At 49.2% G+C, this 21,010-nt stretch overlaps 2 protein-coding genes across 18 annotated transcripts in view; both read right to left on the minus strand.

The window, feature by feature from the left end:
* EPB41L1 (erythrocyte membrane protein band 4.1 like 1) overlaps positions 1-225 on the minus strand; it is a 128,046-nt gene extending 127,821 nt beyond the window's left edge. For 5 of the 17 annotated variants that reach the window (XM_017341650.2, XM_051845077.2, XM_051845078.2 and 2 more), the window contains exon 1: positions 73-219. The gene's annotated coding sequence lies outside the window, so the exon portion shown is untranslated. Of the gene's footprint in view, positions 1-72 lie in introns of all 17 variants that reach the window. The other 12 variants (XM_051845069.2, XM_051845068.2, XM_070051886.1 and 9 more) reach the window with 6 other exon arrangements.
* An 8,308-nt stretch (positions 226-8,533) lies between these two features.
* Positions 8,534-21,010, minus strand: part of CNBD2 (cyclic nucleotide binding domain containing 2) — a 96,482-nt gene continuing 84,005 nt past the window's right edge. The window contains exon 13 of the transcript XR_007919328.2: positions 8,534-8,650. The gene's annotated coding sequence lies outside the window, so the exon portion shown is untranslated. The remainder of the gene's footprint in view (positions 8,651-21,010) is intronic.

Below are 21,010 nucleotides of genomic sequence, written 5' to 3' on the forward strand. Positions count from 1 at the left end.
CCCCCCAACACACACGCGAGCTCGGACGTGGAGGCGGCCCCGGGGCCAGCGCCCGGTGCCGGGCGGGCTCACCTGGCGGCCGCAGCTCGGCTTCCGGACGCTGATGTCCCTCGGTCTCCGCGTCCGGCGGCCGCCCCGGCGGGCTCCGAGGCGCACTGGAGCTGCGCAGAAATGCCCCGCTCGCTGGCTCACTCGCTCGCTCCTTCCCTCCCTCCCACGGCGCTCAGCCCCCTCCCCGCCCGCCCCCACGCCCCCTCTCCCCCTCCGCCCCGCCCCGGCCGGCTGCCCCGGAGGAGGCGGCGGCGGCGGCGATCCCGGCAGCCCAGGCAGCAGTCGCCGGCGGACTAGCGAGCGCCGCGGCCAGTCGGCGGCGGCCGGAGTCACGCCAGAGCCGGAGCCCAGGCCGGGGCCGCGCGTCGGGAGGAGCCGCGCCGGCCCCGGGGAGGGGAGCAGAGGAGGGGGTTGCGCCAGCGAGCCCGCCCGCCGCCGGGGTCCGCCGCCCGCCTCCGCACGTGGGCCCGGCGCCTACCTGAGCCGCGGCGGAGCTCAGAGGCCCGGCGCCAGCGGCGGGGCGAGGCGGAGCAGGAGACCCCCGCCGGGGCCTCGTGGCCCTCTCAGTCCCAGCCGGGTGGGCTCGGGCCCCGCCCCCGCCTCCTCCCGGGTCCCTGCCAGCGCCGACCTCGGCTTTCCCTGGCTCACACGCCTCGGCTCTCGGCCCGGTGGCCCGGACTAACCCCGCGGTCCGGAGCCCGGCTCGCCCGCCTCGTCTGCCCCGGGCCGGGACCTGGCCTACGCCCACCCGCCTCCACGCCACCCTGCCATTGTTCCTGCGGCCGGAGCTCGCCGCGCATGGCGCCGGGGGCTGCGGGGACCCTGACGCCCACCTTCCACAGGCCCGGGCACCTCCACGGTGGAGTCCACGACACCTACCGGCGTTCCTTCGGGTTCTGCTTTAAGTAGACTGAGGCTCCGGCGAGGGAAGAACTGGCCTAAGTTGAAGGAGCCCAGGATAGCGTCTGTGTCCCCACACCAGAGATGAAGAAATCGATGGATTTCCTGCCCTGGGGCTCCTGGGGCAGGGCCAGACCCTCCAGAAGCGCCCTGGGCTGGGAACCCGGGCCTCCTTTGTTAGAACTAAAGCCCAGAAGCCCGAGCAAGAAGCAGTGTTCGGGAACTTGTGAGGTTTTCCTGCGAAGTCAGGACGCGTGCAGAGGCCTGCTACCTGCAGGAGCTTCCACTGCTTTGTCTCATTTGGCCCTGACCGCGTCTTAAGCGGCAGCGGGCCTCCCCCCATTTTGCAGCTGGACAGCTTGTCCCAGGTCTCCCCTCCAGGCAGGAAGGCCCAGGTGAAGCCCAGCAGTGCCGGTTCCTGGTTTTGGTCCCTGCCTCTGCTATAGGAGGATGCTAAAAGCAGGTGCAAAGTGAGCCGCTGAGAACACCAGGAGTCAGGGAGGGACCCCGAGAACTTCCACACATGGAGGGAGGGCAAAACTAAGCAGACCTGAGCATGGCCTGTTCAAGAGGGAAAATTATAACTAAAAGGATTATTGATAACGAATTTGTCTGGAACACTTAGGATAGAAGGGTACCTCAAAAAGCTCAGGGGAAAATCAAGTTAGTTTATTTGGGCAGCCAGCATTACATTGCAGCAAGTTAGGGGCACCTTGCAGTGCTGGCGTCTCGCGTTGGAGTTTGGTTCAAGTCCTTGCTGATCCATTTCTGATCCAGCTTCCTGCTAATGTGCCTGGGAAAGCAGTGCAAAATAGCCCAAGTATTTGGGCTCCTGCCATTCACATGGGAGACCTAGGAGTTTCTGGCTCCTGGCTTTAGTCTGGCCTAGCCCCAGGTGTTGTGGCCCATTTGGGAAGTGAACCAGCAGTTGGAAGATCTCTCTCTCTCACTCTCTCTCTCACTCTCTCTCTCTGCGTTTCCCTCTGTCACTCCTCCTTCCAAATAAATAAATATTTTTAACAATTTGTTTTGGTGCAGAGTCTTTGAAATCTGCTTAATTTGCTCATAATATGCATTTCCATGCACATTCTGCAGTCCCCTGGGGTTCCAGGCACTGATCTAAAGAGTTTTACTTGCATTAACTTATTTAATCTGCACTCGAACATGATGGCACAGAGGTTATTTTTATCCCCCACTTTGTATACTTTTAAAGTGACACAGAGACATTGCATAGCTTACAAAGTGGCAGAGCCAGGATCCAAACTCCTGGAGCTGATCCTTAAGCTTGTATTTTAATGACCACCATTAAACAGAAGCAGCTAGAATACAAGGCAAAGGAATCCGAGCTAGTAGAGCACCCACCATACAGAACTCTATTTGTTGGCAACTTCTGGCTCCCTGTAGGTACCTGGTTCCCAGCACAGCAACTGCATGTAGGCCTAATTTGTTAAACAACTGTACAGCTGTGACATGGGGCCGGCGTGCTGAGTGCCCCGAGCAGGGCGTGGTTGCAGCCCTCTGCTGAGCATTTTTATCAGTGACTAGATGAAGCAGAGGAACAGATGAAACACTGATCAAATCTGCTGCTGCCATGAAGCTGGGAGGGAATGGCAAGTGCTCCAGAAACCATAACCAGTCTCCAGACCATCAGCAGCCTTGAAGGCTAAACTGGAACTAAGAAGATAAGGTGCCACACCAAATTAAATGTAAAGTCCTGCTTTTAGGACCAAACCAGAGCAATCCCACAGAACTTTCTCTGACGTGGTGCTGGCCATGAACCCTCTGTGGCTATGATCACTTGAAATGTGGTGGGGCCGGCGCTATGGTGTAGCAGGTAAAACTGCTGCCTGCAGTGCCGGCATCCCAGATGGGCATCAGTTCGAGTCCTGGCTGCTCCACCTCTGATCCAGCTTTCTGCTATGGCCTGGTAGGTCCTGGCTTCAGATTGGTGCAGCTCTGGCTGTTGTGGCCAACTCAGGAGTGAACCAGCAGATGGAAGACCTCTCTCTCTCTCTCTCTCTGCCTCTTCTTCTCTCTCTATGTAATTCTTATTTCAAATAAATAAGTAAATCTTTAAAAAAAGAAAGAGAAAGAGAGAAAGAAAAAGAAAGGAAGAAAGGAAGGAAGAAAGAAAAAGAAAGGAAGGAAGGAAGGAAGAAAGAAAGAGAGAGAGAGAGAGAAAGAAAGAAAGAAAGAAAGAAAGAAAGAAAGAAAGGAAGGAAGGAAGGAAGGAAGGAAGGAAGGAAGGAAGGAAGGAAGAAAGAAAGAAATTGGCTGGTACCACTGAGGAACTGCCAACTTCATTTTATTTAATTTTTTTAATTTACTTGACAGGTAGAGTTATAGACAGTGAGAGAGAGAGGCAGAGAGAAAGGTCTTCCTTCCGTTGGTTCACTCCCCAAATGGGTGCTACGACCAACGCTGCGCCGATCCGAAGCCAGGAGCCAGGTGCCTCCTCCTGGTCTCCCATGCGGGTGCAGGGCCCAAGGATTTGGGCCATCCTCCACTGCCCTCCTGGGCCACAGCAGAGAGTTGGACTGGAAGAGGAGCAGCTGGGACTAGAACCCGGCACCCACATGGGATGCTGGTGCCGCAGGTGGAGGATTAACCAAGTGAGCCACGGCACCGCCCCCATTTTATTTAATTTTAAATGCTTTAGATTCAAATAACCACATAGGGCTAGTGGCTGCCATGTTGGATAATGCAGTTCTGAATGATCAAGTGCACAAAACACAGCATAGAATGAACTGAGAGTAAGAGCAGTTTCAGGAGCCACCACTGTGGTGTAGTGGGTAAAACTGCCGCCTCCAGTGCTAGCATCCCATGTGGGCACCGGTTCATGTCTCGGCTGCTCCACTTCTGATCCAGCTCCCTGCTGTGGCCTGGGAAAGCAGTGGAAGATGGCCCAAGTGCTTGGGCCCCTGCACCCAAGTGGGAGACCCGGAAGAAGTTCCTGGCTTCAGATCAGCACAGATCTGGCCATTGCAGCCAATTGGGGAGTGAACCAGTAGATGGAAGACCTCTCTCTCTCTCCTCTCTCCGTGTAACTCTGACTTCCAAATAAATAAATCTTTTAAAAAATAGGTAAAAAGGAAGCATTGACCACAAGCTGCCGACTGAATGGCTAGGGATGAATTCCACTTGGCTTCCTTGGGTGGGCGTCCAGAAGGACAGTTCCATCTTATTACAGAGAACTGTCCAGGGGCTGGCACGGTGGCACAGTGGGCAAAGCTGCCACTGGCATCCCTACGTACGGGCCCCGGTTTGAGTCCTGGCTGCTCTACTTCCAAGCCAACTCCCTGGTAATGCACCTGGGAAAGCAGTGAAATGACTCAAGTACTTGGGCCCCTGCACTCACGAAAAGACCCACATGAAAATCCTGGCTCCTGGTTTCAGAACAGCCCAGCTCTGGCCATTTGTAGCCACCTGGGGAGTGAACCAATGGATGGAAGAACTCTCTCTCTCTCTCTGCCTCTCTGTAACTCTGCCTTTCAAATAACTAAATAAACCTTGAGAGAGAGAGGGGGAGAGGGAGAGGGAGAGGGAGAGGGAGAGGGAGAGGGAGAGGGAGGGGGGGGAGGGAGAGGAAGAGGGAGAGAGAGGGGGAGAGGGAGAGAGGGGGGGAGGGAGAGGGAGAGGGAGAGGGAGAGAGAAAGAAGCACTGGCACTAAGCTGGGAGTCAGGAGCTTCTGATTCTAGTCCTGCCTCTGCCCTTAATTTATGGTGCGGGCTCAGGAAAATCCCATTCCTTGGGTAAACCCCAAGGGATGTTGTTTGCTATTTTATACCCTGGATTTCAGGGTCCCCATCTGCAAAATGCGCGACAACCCCCCAGGGTCCGCCTAACTCTGGATTCTGTGAATGGGAGAGAGACGATGAAGAACTGCTGCGATCAGGTATTGGAAAACCTTTGCAAGCTACAAGTAACACTGTCATCACCACCAGCACGGCCATTATTTCAAAGTCGTGCTTGCCAGGACTTGGTGACTGGGCTGGTAGGAGGGGACGGGAAGGAGCCAGATGGGCTGCATGTGCAGAGGTGGCCTTCTGACGGGGCCAGCTAACAGCTCTGTCCCTCCCTGAAGATCTGTGAGGACAAGCAGTGCTCTGTGCCCTGTCACCTTGTGAACTGCGTCCTCATTCCTTTGAGCCACACCCACACTTGGCTAAAAGAAGCAGGCAGTTCTAAGAAAAGTCAGACTCTGTCCCTCTCCTTTCAACATCCACGAATGGCTCTTGGCCTGGGCCTTTCTTTAAAAAATAAATAGGTAGGTATCGTCATCTCATGGCACTAGCCAGCGTTATGGAGAATTTAGTGTGCACTACGTACTTCGCTTACAGAATTTTCTCCTCTGGGACATGGCTCTGACAATGATCCCCATTTCATAGATGAGGACACCGTGGCTCCTGGAGACCTGGCGTTTTCTCACGGTCACATATACGGCAGATAAGGCTGCATTCCTGAAGATTCCGGCACCGTGCTGTGTATTTTTTCTTTAAACTTTTTTTTTTTTTTTTTGACAGGCAGAGTGGACAGTTAGAGAGAGACAGACAGAGATAAAGGTCTTCCTTTGCCGTTGGTTCACCCTCCAATGGCCGCCGCGGCCTGCGCACTGCGGCCGGTGCACCGCGCTGATCGATGGCAGGAGCCAGGTGCTTCTCCTGGTCTCCCATGGGGTGCAGGGCCCAAGCACTTGGGCCATCCTCCACTGCCTTCCTGGGCCACAGCAGAGAGCTGGCCTGGAAGAGGGGCAACCGGGACAGAATCCGGCGCCCCAACCGGGACTAGAACCCGGTGTGCCGGCGCTGCTAGGCGGAGGATTAGCCTAGTGAGCCGCGGCGCCGGCCTGTGCTGTGTATTTTTGCAACCTGGAGAAGAAGTCAAGATCAGTGTTAGTGTTATCCTGGCGCAGTAGCCCATTTTGCTTACTGACTAAATGCTTGATTAAAAAAAAAAAAAAAATCAGTGCTGTCCCCAGGGTTCAGCGAGGGAAACTGATGTTCAGGGAGGCTGCATCCTCCCCTGCTCCGAGCTTCCCTCCCAGAGCCTCCCCAGCCCACCCAGGCCCAATGGGTAAATAGCTAACTTCAAAAAAGGATGCATACTTGTCCAGACTTCTACTTGTCCTCTTGCAGGGGGAGAGACAGACTTCTGAGAGGTGAAAGCTAATCCCGCACCCCTGCCCGCCCCCAACGCACGCCCCAGCCCCGGGGCCTTTCGGTGCCAGCCCTGAAGGCTTACAGAGTGAGTCATGTGGGCCGACCTGCCAGAGTCACCCTAGCACAAGGTGCTGAGCTTAGCTTAGAGGGCGGAAAGTAGGCCAAGTGTTCTCACACCCTGGAGCACAGTCCATTTGCGGGCTGTGCGTTCCTACTCCTCTCATCCCAAAAGAAGACGGACCTCTCAGGAGAACACCCCAGGCCTTGGGGGCAGAGGGGACACAGGACAAGGCAGGGTGTGCCCCTGTCACTCAGAAGGGAGAGTGAGTATCAGGTAGCACAGATTCAGGAAGAGTGATGGGGACCCAGGCTGATTCATTCCCAGAGAGGCTCCTGAGGGAGCTGCGGTCTGAAGCGAGGTAGGCACTCTGGAGGGGAAGAGGGGCTCTCTGGGACTCCACCCAGTGGGCAGCAGGAGGCCTACAAGTACACCGTGGCCTTGCCGAGGCTGAGTTGGCGTCCTGGCTCTGCCCCATCCTGGCTTTTGATCTTGGGCAGGTTACTCAACCCCTGTGGCAGAGGTGTCATTATTCCCCTTCACCAGTGAGAGGATGACATGGGAGGACTGCAGAAAGTTCAGAGAAAGTGGAATCAAAAGATAAGTTTATTTTGGTACAGAAAATTATGAAATCCATGCATGTGAGAGTCTTCAAAAAGGTCATGGAAAATGCTTATCATAAAAAAAAAGTAAGCATGGGTTTGAAATTTTGTTTGCAGCAAAATAAAAATTTCCTTTGTATTTTTAAAAATTTATTTATTTATTTGAGAGGCAGAAAGAGAGAGAGAGAAAGACAGAGAGAGAGTAAACTCCCACTCTTTGGTTCACTACCCAAATAAATGCCCAATACGGCAGGGCTGGGCCAAGCTAAAGCTGGTAGCCAGGGACTCTCTCCAGGTCTCCCATGTGGCTGGCAAGGACCCAACTACTTGAGCCCTCACTGCCACCTCCCAGGTTTCCCCTTAGCAGAAAGCTGGAAACAGGAGTGAAGCCAGGACTGGAATCCAGGCACTCCTACGTGGGACACAGGCACCTCAACAATCATCTTAACGGCCAGGCCAAATGCGCCTCCCTAAACATTGTAATTCCTTTTTCTTAAAGAAGTGGTCATCAAAGGAGGATGTACTTTTCTCTTTCTTTCTTTTTATTTAATTATTTATTTTACAAATAGAGTTAGACAAGGAGAGAGAGAGAGAGACAGAAAGGTCCTTCCTCCGTTGGTCCACACCCCAAATGGCTGCCACGGGCCAGTGCTACGCCGATCCGAAGCCAGGAGCCAGGTGCTTTTCCTGGTCTCCCATGGGGTGCAGGGCCCAAGCACTTGGGCCATCCTCCACTGCCTTCCCGGGGCCACAGCAGAGAGCTGGACTGGAAGAGGGGCAACCAGGACTAGAACCCGGCGGCCATATGGGATGCCGGCGCCGCAGACAGAGGATTAACCAAGTGAGCCATGGCGCCGGCCCTGTACTTTTTTCTGAAGGAAAGAGAGAACTTCCACTTTGCTTAAGGCCTTGTCTAAATACTGATGGACTTTGTGGATTCGAAAAACTTCCACACCCTAGGCAGCTCATGTTAAGAGCCTCGGATGATCACGGACATCATACTTGAGGGTATTAATTGTTAAATTAACAACAAGAGTCACTGTGCACTTACTTCCCATGCAGGACCTCTGTCTTCAAAGAGTTGTTTTATGAGAGTTAATAGTATAACTTGTTCTCAAAGATTTACTTCATTTTGGCGTATTAAGTGGAGGATACTCTTATGTCTCATAAGTTTTAGATAAGCCTAAGTGCCCAACTCCATTGCCTGTTTCCTTAGGTACTTCTTCCATTAACAATAAAACTTGTTCTCAAAGAAATAAAAAGTATATTACCACAAAAATTAAAACGAAGAAAGGAAGCAGGAGGAAGGTTGGGAGTGAGCGAGGGAGATACGATGGGGTGGGAAGTGTCATTATGTACTTAAAACTATGTATGGGGCCGGCATACATACTCTATGTATGAGACCGGGAAGAAGCTCCTGGCTCCTGGCTTCAGATTGGCGCAGCTCCAGCCGTTGCAGCCATCTGGGGAGTGAACCATCGGATGGAAGACCTCTCTCTCTGCCTCTGCCTCTCCTCTCTCTGTGTAACTCTGCCTTTCAAATAAATAAATAAATCTTAAAAAAAAAAACCCTATGTATGAGATACATGAAATTTGTCCCATTTATATAAATAAAAATTAAATTAAAAAATCCTCAAACATCCTTGCCTGTTGCCGTGAGACTTGAGTACCCTCCAGAGGAAGAGGTACACCCCCTAACCCACTGTCAACCTTGCCCGCATGACTTACTTTGGCCAACAAAATTTGAGCTGGAGACCTATAGGACAGTTCTAAGCAGAAACTTGAAGAGCCATTGAATGTTTCCATCTAAAGCCTTCCTTTTTCTCCCTGTCATTGGGATGGCGTGTGCAGGATAGGAGCTGTGCCTTCAGCCAGGATCCTGGAATGATAAAACACAGAGCGCAAAGTTGCAGGCAACGCATCAAGATCGCCGTGTAACATGATGAAGACTGCTGCTGTAGGCCGCTGAGACGGAGTTGTGATCCCATCATATGCAAATGCTCCCAGGACAGCCCTCCACAGTCAGGATGGTTTTAGTGGCGCCTACCCCACAGAACTGTCATGATGATCACATGAGATTATCTCATGAAGAATATGTAAACACCTCATCAGGACCCTCTGTCCACACATATATGGGAATTTGATAAATGACAGAAATGGTATTTTTTTTTTAAAGATTTTGTTTTTAAAAGGCAGAGTTGGAGAGAGAGAGAGAGAGAGAGAGGGAGAGAGAGAGAGAGATCTTCCATCCACTGGTTCACTCCCCAAATGGCTGCAACAGCTGGGGCTGGGCCGGGCTGAAGCCAGGAGCAAGGAGCTTCTTACCGATCTCCCACATAGGTGCAGGGACCCAAGCCCTTGGACCATCCTCCGGTGCTTCCTCAGGCTTATTAGCAGGGAGCTGGATGGGAAGGGAAGCAGCTGGAGCTTGAACCAACACACATGTGGGATGATGCCGGCATTTTAAGTGGCAGCTTAACCCGTTACTCCACAATGCCAGCCCCAGAAATGATATTTGTAAAAGCAAAAGATGGAATACTGGGTTGAATAGCATCTCCACCCAAATTCATATCCTTCCAGAATTTTAAAATATTACTTATTTGGAAATAGTCTTTTCAGGTGTAACTACAGATTTCCGGAACAATTAATCCTGTTTTAGGGTTGGCCCTAAATGGCTCTACGTCTAAAGAGTGGTGTCCTTATAAGAAAATAGGAGCAGGGCAAGCATTTGGATCAGCAGTTAAGTCGCTGTTTGGGACACCTGCACCCCGTAACAGAGTGCCTGGTTCTAGTCCCTGCTCCTCCGCTTCTGACCCAGCTTCCTGCTCGGGCGCCTCCTGGGAGGCAGCAGAAAACGGCTCCAGCCTCGTGGGAGACAAGAATGGGGCTCCTGGCGCCTGGATGCAGCCTGGCCCAGCCTTGGCTGTTACGGACATTAAAGGAGCGAACTAGCGGATCTCCCTGTGTCCATCTGTTTGTCTCTGTCTTTCAAATAAAATGAGAAAAATTTAATGTTTAAGCTTAAAGGAAAAAAAAAGAAGAGGAGGAGACACATGGAGACACTGGAACACACAGGCAATGATGAGGATGTGTCTGCAGCCACCAGAAGCTAGGAGAGGGGCATGAGATGTTTTCTCCAACCGAGAAGGGAGGAACCAACTCTGCTGCCACCTTGATTTAGACTCCTGGCTTCGTGAACTGTGACAGAATCAGCTTCAGTAGTTTTAAGCCACCTAGTTCGTGGTAATTTGTTATGACAGCCCTAGGAAAATAATACAGATGGATTATTCTTAAAATCATACTGAACAATTGGTTATTCATTTGGAAAACAAAAGTTGTTTCTTACCTCACAGCATACACAACAAGAATCGTTTAGTTAAAGACAGAAATTAGAAAAGTAAAACTTTAGAATCTTTAAAAGTAACCAACGAAAATAGTTTTTAGAAACTCAGGGTAGGGAAATACTTCTTTAACAAGACACCAAAAATTATATTAGTCTGAGTTCTTCAGAAGAGGTAGCAATAGGATGTTGAGATTATACACATGAATATTTAGTTGCAGGGGCTAAGAAGTCCCAAGATCTGCAGCCGACAAGCTGCAGACCCACGAGAGCCCGTGGTCCAGTTCCAATCAGTGAGCCCGTGGTCCAGTTCCAATCAGTCTGAGGGACAGAGGACCAAGAGAGCAAGTGGCGCAGGTTTCAGTCTAAGTCAACGTGTAGAGACAGGAGAAGACCCAGCCCCACCTCACAGAGGCAGAGAGCACGAACGCGCCCTTACGCTAGCTTTCTTCCGCCCAGGCCTTGGAGTGAATGAGGCACGCCCCGAGGCAGGAGGGCAATCTGTTTGCTCAGTCTACAGCTTCCAATGTTAATCCCATCCAGAAATACCCTTACAGGCACACCCAGAATAATGTTTAACCAACTATCTGGGCACCCCTGGCACAGTTGATTTAATGCATAAAATTAGCCATCACACAAATAAATAAAAACCAATATAGTCCACTACAGTATGTAGAAATTTTGTGCATCAAAAGTTGCCACAAAGAAAGGGAAAATGTAACCCCCTCACTGAGAGAAAAATCTCTGTGATGCTTTTGCCTCACAAAGGATAAGAATCCAAAATATACAATCTAGATTATGTAAATGGACAGACGATGTACACAGGAAAAAACCACAGAAGAAATACGAAGGACAGGGGCCGGTGCTGTGGCAGAGTGGACCACACCTCGGTCTGTGATGCCAGCATCCCATATGGGCGCCGGTTCTAGTCCTGGCTGCTCTCTGTCTTCCGATCCAGCCCCCTTCTATGGCCTGGGAGGGCAGTAGAGGATGGCTCCAGTGCTTGGGCCCCTGCACCCACGTGGGAGACCCGGAAGAAGCTCCTGGCTCCTGGCTTCGGATCAGCTCAGCTCTGGCCGTTGTGGTCATCTGGGGAGTGAACCAGCGGATGGAAGATCCTTCTGTCTTTCTCCCTCCCTCCCTCTCTCTGTAACTCTGCTTCTCAAATAAAAAAACAAAAAGAGAGAAAGCACGAAACGTCCCAGCTCATCAGTGAGAAGCTTGTGCAGTATCTGACGAAGCGGAAGCTGGGCGAGTTTTTGCACCAATTCTTCTCCTGGATGCAAAAGCTAGGGAGACGCCGCAACATGTGCGGAAGGAGACACATTTGAGAAAAACTTCAAAGCGTTCTTTGTAAAACTGAAAGACTGGAAACAACTTAAATGTCTCCTAATAGGTAAAGAAAGAAAAAAACTGCAGTATATTATATAATGAATACAACACAGCAGTGAAAATGCAGGAATATGGTTAACGTTCAAAATCGTAATGATGGGAGGCCAGCGCTGTGGCAGTGCCGACATCGCAGTGAGCACCAGTTCAGGTCCCGGCTGCTCCTCCTCCAATCCAGCTCTCTGCTATGGCCTGGAAAGGCAGTGGAAGATGACCGAAATCCTTGGGCCCTTGCACACGAATGGGAGACCAGGAAGAAGCTACTGGTTTTTGGCTTCTGATTGGCCCAGCTCCAGCCGTTGGGACCATTTGGGGAATGAACCAACAAGTGGAAGAAGACCTCTCTCTGCCTCTCTCTCTGACTCTACCTCTGTAACTCTGTCTTTCAAATACATAAATAAATCTTTAAAAAAAAAAAACACATAATTATGGAAGAAAAACCAAACATTACAGAAAATACAACTTACATAACTTATATAAAGCTTAAAAACAGACAAAGCAATAGTATCTATCATTTAGGGATATTTATACATGGAGTAAAATTTATAAAAAACATTACCACTGCTATAATCTGAATGTTGTGTTCCTCCTCAAAGTCACATCTTGAGACCTAATCTTCAATGCCATAGACAGAACTGGGTGAAGCCCCCGGGAGCTGATTAGGTGTTCTTGAGAAAGGGGTTAGTGTCCTTGTTTTAGAGACCCCAGAGAGCCAGCTAGCCCCTTCCACTCTGTGAGGACGTGGTGGGAAGGTGTGGCCTATGGGAAGCAGCTGTCCCCAGAGCCTTGGTCTTGGTCTTCTGAGCCTCTGGAACTGTGAAACATCTGTTGTTTATAAGATGCTCAGTCTGAGGTATTTTGTTATAGCAGCACAAACAAACTGAGACAATTGCCATGATAAATACCAGCTTCAGGAGAGCAAATATCTCTGGGTAGAGAAGGAAGGGAATGGGATGGAAGAAGGCTGAATCAGAAGCTGTAATTGCCTTTGTGCCGGTTTTCTTCTTAAGTTGGGTTGTACAAAGGGTCACCAAAAAGCTCATGGAAAGTGAAAGTTATCTTTTAAAATGTATTTGTTTATTTTCATTTTATTTGAAAGGCAGAGATACAGAGACAGAAAAAGAGATGCTGGTTTACTCTCCAAATGCCCACAACAGCCCAGGCTGGGCCATTCCAAAGCCAGAAGCCCAGAATTCCATCTAGGTCTCTCATGTGGGTGGCAAAGACCAAAGCACTCAAGCCATCATCCCCCGCCTTCCATGGTACATATTAGTAGGAAAGTGGATCTCAAGCAGAGTAGCAGATACTTGAACCAGGCACTCTGATATGGGATGGAGGCATCCCAAGCAGCAACTTAACTACTGAGCCACATTCTTGCCCCAAATAGTATCTCTTAATTCTGTTTTCCCATGAACATTCTGAAATACCCTTGTACATGAGTGTGTACTATTATATGCCATAATTTTTCAAGGGATAGAATTAACAATGCCACAAAATTCATCATTTTAAAGTGTAGCATTTGGTGGGGTTTACTATATTTACAAAGTTGTGTAGCCCTCACTGCACTCTAATTCCAGAACATTCCACCGTCCCAGAAAGAAATCCCATACTCACTGACTTTCCGCATTCTCAATGCTGTTGTTCCCAGGCAATCACTAGTCTACTTTCTGTGTTGACTGACTCATACAAATGGATCATCTACTGTGAGATTTTCTGGTGACTGGCTTCTTTTACTTAGTGTTAATATAGTTTTTAAAACTTTATTTAAGGCCGGCGCCGCGGCTCAGTAGGCTAATCCTCCACCTAGTGGCGCCGGCACACCGGGTTCTAGTCCCAGTCGGGGTGCCGGATTCTTTCCCGGTTGCCCCTCTTCCAGGCCAGCTCTCTGCTGTGGCCCGGGAAGGCAATGGAGGATGGCCCAAGTGCTTGGGCCCTGCACCCCATGGGAGACCAGGAGAAGCACCTGGCTCCTGCCTTCAGATCAGCGCAGTGCGCCGGCTGCAGCGCGCCAGCCGTGGCGGCCATTGGAGGGTGAACCAACGGCAAAAGGACGACCTTTCTCTCTGTCTCTCTCTCTCACTATCCACTCTGCCTATCAAAAAATAAATAAATAAATAAATAAACAACTTTATTTAAAAGGCAGAATTTATTTAAAAGAGAGAGACGCAAAGAAAGAGAGAGAGAGAGAGAGGTTTTCATCCACTGGTTCACTCCCCAAATGGCTACAATGGCCAGGGCTGGGCCAAGCTAAGGCCAGGAGCCAGGAGCTTCTTCCAGGTCTGCCACGTGGGTGCAGGGGCCCAAGCACTTGGACCATCTTCTACTGCTTTCCTAGGCCACAGCAGAGAGCTGGATTGGAAGAGGGGCAGCTGGGACTAGAACGGGAACCCACACGGGATGTCAGTGCCGCAGGTGAAGGATTAACCTACTGCACTGCTGTGCTGTCCCCATAATATTTTCAAATTCATCCATGTTGTAGCATTAATATTTTCCTTTGCATGATTAAATAATATTCCTTTGCATGGATATGCTACATTTTGTTTATGCATTCATCAGTTGATTGATAGAAATTTAGGTTATTTCTCCCTTTTTTTTTTTTTTTGGTTAAGATTTAATCTTATTTATTTGAAAGACAGAGGGATAGAGAGAGAGAGAGAGACAGAGGAAGAAATTTTCCACCCACTGATTCACTCCCCAAAATGGCATAACAGCCAGGATTGGGCCAGGCCAAAGCCAGGAGCCTGGAATTCCATCTGGGTCTTCTACATGGGTTCCAGAGGCCCAAGATTTTGGCCATCTTCTCCTGTTTTCCCTGGATGCATTAACAGGGAGCTGGGCCAGAAGCAGAGCAGCTGAGACTTGAACTGACGTACCTTTGGGTGCTGATGTCTCCGGCGGCCACCTAACCTGCTGCTGCACAGTTGCCCACCCCTCTGGTTTTTGCTGCTATGAAAAATGATACTATGAACATTCATGTTCAAGTTCTTATGTGAGCATGTATTTTCATTTTTCTTGGGTATACCTAACAGTGGAATTGTTGCATCATTCTGTTTTATTTTTAAAGAATTTCCAAAGCAGCTTTACCACCAGCAACAGGAGGGTTCAATTCCCCACATCCCTGCGAATATTTGTCATTAGCTCCCTTTTGATTACAGCCATCCTAACGAGTGTGAAACGGTGTGGTTTATACATTTTGATATATCTGGATTCATTTTGAAATACTTCTTAAATGTGGTATCTTCAGAAAGGCTGCTGTGGTGGTTGGATGAACTGCTAGTGGCTGAAGCAGAAGGCCAGCAGGCGGGTGCTGCAGAGGACCCCAAAGGGACAGTTAGGCCCACCCTGCAGGGCGACAGCAGGGGGTACAAAGAAGGAGGGGCCAAGGATACCTCTGGCTATGCATGCAAAGATTCCATCTCACATTGCAATCCATCAGCTCAGAGTGTCAGCCGAAAGCTTCAAAATGTGCAAGTCTTCGGGGGACTCTCTCACGCATGGGAGTCAAACTGTCATCGAGAAGCTGTCAGAAGTTGGCACAGAGGTGAGTGTCCTGATAATTCAGGGAAAACTCTCACTCACAGGTGATTCTGGAGCAGTGCCTTTCTCCTCTGACCTAAGTCTCTTAATTGTGACACGACAGATGTGAGTTGATAGCTGTCTCTGAGATTCCTTTCGTCTGGGACGTGCTGAGATTTTGTAGTCATGGATCCATCTCCAAGTAGAAGGAAATTCCTGGGATCAAAGTCTTATGTAAAAGCAATGTTCTAGCTCTGATGTTCTGAAAACAAGGCAGCTCAAAGGCACGAGAAAAGGGACATTAGGTGTGTTTGACCCCGACCGTGTTTGACTTTGTGTTCACGAATAAAAACACATTATTTGGTTTTATATAAACATTAATGAATTTTCAAGGCAAACATTTTTCTTCCTAGGGCACCTTCTAAGCCAATGGAATTCCTTGGTTGATTATCTTTATGAACAATGACACTGTTTCCAACCTTTTTCATTTTTATTTTAATGAAATTTTTTTCATCGAGATCAATTATTTTCCATATTGATTATGAGTCAATTTATCAATATTTTTGATTCACATAAAAGTGATTATTGAGTGTTTGGATTTTACCACTTTGAGGTCTCTTTGTTATGAAGTCTAACTTTCCCAGATTAGATTTTAGAACTAAATTCTGTTCTCAATTCATTCTTTTCACAATTTTGAATTCATTTTTATTGTTTCTATCAGTTCTTCTACTAGTCTTCTATGGCCATAACAAATGACCACAAACTTGATAGCTTAAAATGCCTCGCTTAGTCTCGCACAGTTCTGGAGGCCAGGAGGCCAATTCAGCATCACCTGTCCATGCTCTTTCTAGAAACTCCAGGGGAGAATTTGCTCCTTGCCTCTCCCAGCTTCTAGAGGTTGCCAGTGTTCCTTGGTTTGTGGCTGTAATTCTCCAGTCTCTGGCTTCTTTGTCACATTTCTCTCTCTTTTCTATGGTCAAACCTTCCTTTTGGGTTGGTACTGTGGCACAGAGGGTTAAATGGCCACCTGCAACGCCAGCATCCCATATGGGCACCGGTTCAAGTCCTGGCTGCTCTACTTCCAATCCAGCTCCCTGCTAATGGCGTTGGGAAAGCAGTGGAAGATGGCCCAAGTAGTGCTTGGGACCATACTATCTACATGGGAGACTCAGAAGGCGCTCCTGGCTCCTGGTTTTGGCCTGGCCCAGCCCTGGCTGTTGCAGCCATCTGGGGAGTGAACCAGTGTATGGAAGGTCTCTCTCCCTCTCTCTCTCTCTCTCTGCCTCTTCCTCTCTCTCTCTGTAACTCTGCCTTTATTATTATTATTATTATTATTATTATTTTCATTGGATCCCTGTGGCACGATCAGTCAGGATGGGGCACAGTGCCAGATCCCTGCAACTTCCCCTCAAACCCAGTCCTCCTGAAATAGCCAAGCTTCAAGTCCACTGGGCGTGCTGTGTTTCCTGGGGTGAAATCCAGTCTACACCTCGAACCCTCCTACTGTCTGTGCACACTGGCTCTGCCCACCACGACCAGAGATCTGCCTTTCAAATGAATAGATAAATCTTAAAAAAGTAATTAATAATTAATTGCAAGCCTTCCTCTTTGAAGGACATGTGGAATCGCATGTAGGGCCCGCCCGGATCGTGTAGGACAATCTCCCTTTCTGAGGCTGCTTTGATCACATCTGCAACACCTTTACCACGTAAATCAACACTATAGGCTCCAGGGATGAGGCTACTATTGTTATGGACTGCTATTCTGCCGACTAAACTTCATTTATATGAGTCGTGGGCCTAGTGGCTAAGATGCCTGCATCCCACAGGATTTTGACGCCCAGCTCCAGCTCCTGGCCCCCACACCCTGCTAATGCAGACCCTGGGAGGAAATACTCATGGTCCAATGGTTGGGTTCCTACCACTCAGATGGGAGACATGCATTGAGTTTGAGGCCTGGACTGAGTTTATGATTTCGTTTTAGCCTGGTCCAGCCCAGTTCTAGCCAGGGTGGGATGTGAACCAGCAGATGGGAGCCTCCTCTCTCTCTCTCTTCTTTCTCTCGCTCTGCCTCTCAAATAAATTTTAATAATTTTATTTCTTATAGATTGTATACAAGAATGATGGTTAGCTATATATCAATGTTTATAGGAGCATTATTCAGAATAGCTGGAAGGTAGAAACAATCCAGTGCTCACTGACAGATGAATGGATAAACAAAAGCTGGTATGTTTAAAGAGTGGAATAGCAGAGCATTATTTTTTAAAGACTTATTTATTTATTTGAAAGGCAGAGTTAGAGAGAAAGAGACACACACACACACTCACACACACACACACAGATCTACCATCTGCTGGTTTACCCCCCAAGTGGCCATAATAGTCAAGGTTGGGTCAGGCCAAAGCCAGGAGCCAGGAGTTTCTTACGGATCTCCCACATGGATGCGGGGACCCAAGGACTTGGGCCATCTTCTGCTGCTTTCCCAGGCCATTAGCAGGGAGCTGGATCAGAAGTGGAACAGCTGGGACTCAAACTGGTACCCATATGGATGCCAGCATGGCAGACAGAGGCTTAACCCACTGTGTCACAGTGCCGGCCCTGGTGTGGCATTCTAATACATGCTACAACACAGATGAAACTGGAAAACATCATGCTAAAGGTTCCACCATTTGGTGCCGTGGGTTAAGCCACCACCTGCAACATCTGTACCCCACACGGGAGTTTGGTTTGAGACCAGAAAAACTGCTTTTGATCCAGCTCCTTGTTAAGGTGCTTGGGAAACAGCAGCTGAAGCAGCTGATGGCTCAAGCACTTGAGTCCCTGCCTCACATGGAGACCTGGATGGAGCTCCTGTACTTGGCCTGGCCCAGCTCTGGCAATTTTTGGCATTTGGGGAATGAACTAGCAGATAGAAGAGTTTTCTCTTTCTCTGTCTTTCTCCCTTTCAAATAAATAATTTTTTTAAAAAAGGAAAGGAAATATCATAAACCAAAAACAAAGGAACAAATACTGTATGATTACATTTCCATGAGATGTTGCACTCAGGCAAATTCACAGAGACAGAAAATAGAATGCCAGGAGCTGGGGGGAGGACAGAGTGGGTTGTTTAATGGGCACAGAGTTTGTCTTTGGCATAGTGAAAAAGTTTGGGAGATAGTTACCCAGCACTGTGATTGTACTTAGTGGCCTGAATTCTACACTTCTTTATTTTTATTTTTATTTTTATTTTTTTATTTTTTATTTATTTATTTATTTTTTTTGACAGGCAGAGTGGACAGTGAGAGAGAGAGACAGAGAGAAGGGTCTTCCTTTGCCATTGGTTCACCCTCCAATGGCCACCGTGGCTGGCGCACTGTGACTGGCTGATCTGATGGCAGGAGCCGCATGGGGTGCAGGGCCCAAGCACTTGGGCCATCCTCCACTGCACTCCCTGGCCACAGCAGAGAGCTGGCCTGGAAGAGGGGCAACCGGGACAGAATCTGGCACCTCTACCGGGACTAGAACCTGGTATGCTGGCGCCGCAAGGCGGAGGATTAGCCTAGTGAGCCGTGGCGCCGGCCTCTACACTTCTAATAGCTCAAATATAAGCTTTGTAATGTGTCTCTTGCCATACATTTCTAAAAAATAAAGGTAAAGAATAGGACCTCCTGTCAACTGAGAAGTAAAAATTAAAAAACTTTTCTAATCCATTAACGAATAGTTGTATATATTTCTTAGCTTATGTAAGAATAACAGGGAGAGGTTTCCTTCAGGTGCCCCAGGACTGCTGGATTTGTTGAGGCGCCTCCCCTGTATTCCCATCACGTTAGTGTGGTACCCTAACGGGCAGAGTTGTGAGCAAATGATGGGCAAGTGTTCTTGGGGGAGAAGACGGAGGAGTCATATACCTTTTTCTGAATGGGCACAAAACTCATGCAGGATTTATGTAGCTAAAAGCTACATAAGAGGAAGGATGCCAGCCAGATCTCTGCTTCCAGGGAGGACAGAATCAGCCAATATTGCCACAGGAGAGAAACCAGGCTGGGTAAGCGGAAACTTCCCTGGGAGTCCTCTCACTACCATAGGATGAGAGGACTGGACCAGGAATTAATTAATTTCTTCTTTCTTTCTTTCTTTCTTTCTTTCTTTCTTTCTTTCTTTCTTTCTTTCTTTCCTTCTTTCCTTCTTTCCTTCTTTCCTTCTTTCCTTCTTTCCTTCTTTCCTTCCTTCCTTCCTTCCTTCCTTCCTTCCTTCCTTCCTTCCTTCCTTCCTTCCTTCCTTCCATTTTTAAAGATAGATTTATTTGTTTGAAAGGCATAGTTACAGAGAGAGGGTGGGAGAGAGGGCAGGGGGAGAGAAGGAGAGAGGGAGAGTGGGAGAGAAGGAGAGAGGAGAGAGGGAGAGAGGGAGAGAGAGATCTTCCACCCACTGGTTCACTTCCCAAATGGTCACAATGGCCAGGGCTGGGCCAGGTTGAACCCAGGAACCAGGAGCTTCAGCCAAGAGCCAGGGGCTTCTCCCATGCAGATACCAAGTACTTGGGTCATCTTCTGCTGCTTTCCCAGGCACATTAGCAGGGAGCTGTATCAGAAGTAGAGCAGCCAGGACTCGATCTGGTGCCCATGTGGGATGTTGGCACTGCAGGCGGTGGTTTAACCTGCTGCACCACAGTGCCAGCCCCTGGACAGGAATTTCTAAGACACCTCCAGCTCCAACAGTACATACCTCTGTGAATTAAAAAATGAATGGGAATTCACATTCACTGAGTGCCCATGGCTTGTGCGGCACTGTGCCAGCTGCTTTTCTGGCATCTTACTCAACTCTCACAATGAGTCGAGGAGGTGGGTATTATTCCCACACACACAACCCGCCCCCATCTCACCTTACATCCAAGGAAATGAAGGCTCAGATAACCTACAAAACTTATTCCAAGTCCCTGGGCTAGGAGACAGCACGGCTGAGAACCAATGTCAGGTATATTCAACTCCAAAACCTCATGCTCCCATTGAGCCGTGCTAGAAATCTCACCTGTGGAAATATTCAGAAGCAGGAAGAGGGCTGATTCTGGGCCACGGGTCTAGGCCGCCGCCTGCGCAAACCCAAGACCCCTTGAGCAGCTTCTCCCATTGTTATGTCAGATTGCAGAAACGGGGCGCAGCTGAGACTGCCACCCTCCAGAAGTGTTGCTAGAAACCCTGCCCATCAGTCTTCAAAGCCCTCCGCAGGTGCTCACCCGCCCCTGTGAATCAGTGGAGCGCCCATTTTCCAGGTTAAGCGGGTGTAGCCCCAGGAGAAAAAGAGCCATGGTCAGAAAAGAGCAGTCCTTTTGGCAGAGGTGCGGCCTTTCATCATTCTGAGTTCTCTGACCTAGAATGGGCAGAACCAAGACGCAAAGCAAGTCGTAATGGAAGCACGCCGATGCAGGTGAAGGATCTCAGGCATAGGTTTTATCAGAGGACATGCCAGAACAACTTCTACTCAGTCCTGGTCTTCTGGCCTCCTGTCCATCCCATACCTCGGTGACCTAATTATTACTATATTTTAAAGATTTATTTGAAACAGTTACAGAGAGAGAAAGAGAGAGACAGAGAGAGACAGAGAGAGATCTTCCATCTGCTGGTTCACTCCTCAGGTAGCTGCACCGGCCAGGGATGGGTCAGGCCTAAGCCAGGAGCCAGGAGCTTCCTCCAGGTCTCCCATGTGGGTGCAGGGACCCAAGCACTTGGGCCATCTTCTGCTGCTTTCCTAGGCCACAGCAGGGAGCTGGATCAGAAGTGGAGCAGCCAGGACACAAAGGGATGCCTATATGGGATGCTGGCACGCAGGCACGTCCATTTCTAATTTCTCTTCCTCTAGAAATAATTCCTCCCTCTTCTTTAGTGAGCTCAGCTTTGCACTAATACACAGGACCATGTATCCTCCAACAGCACCTGCCTCCCAGGTCCCAGGGATCAATTCAAGTGGCCTAAACTGACCCTATTACAATCTTCTCTGGGGCTTTTTTTTTTTTTTTTTT

Source organism: Oryctolagus cuniculus, chromosome 11 (assembly GCF_964237555.1).
Source record: "Oryctolagus cuniculus chromosome 11, mOryCun1.1, whole genome shotgun sequence".
Lineage (NCBI taxonomy): Eukaryota > Metazoa > Chordata > Mammalia > Lagomorpha > Leporidae > Oryctolagus > Oryctolagus cuniculus.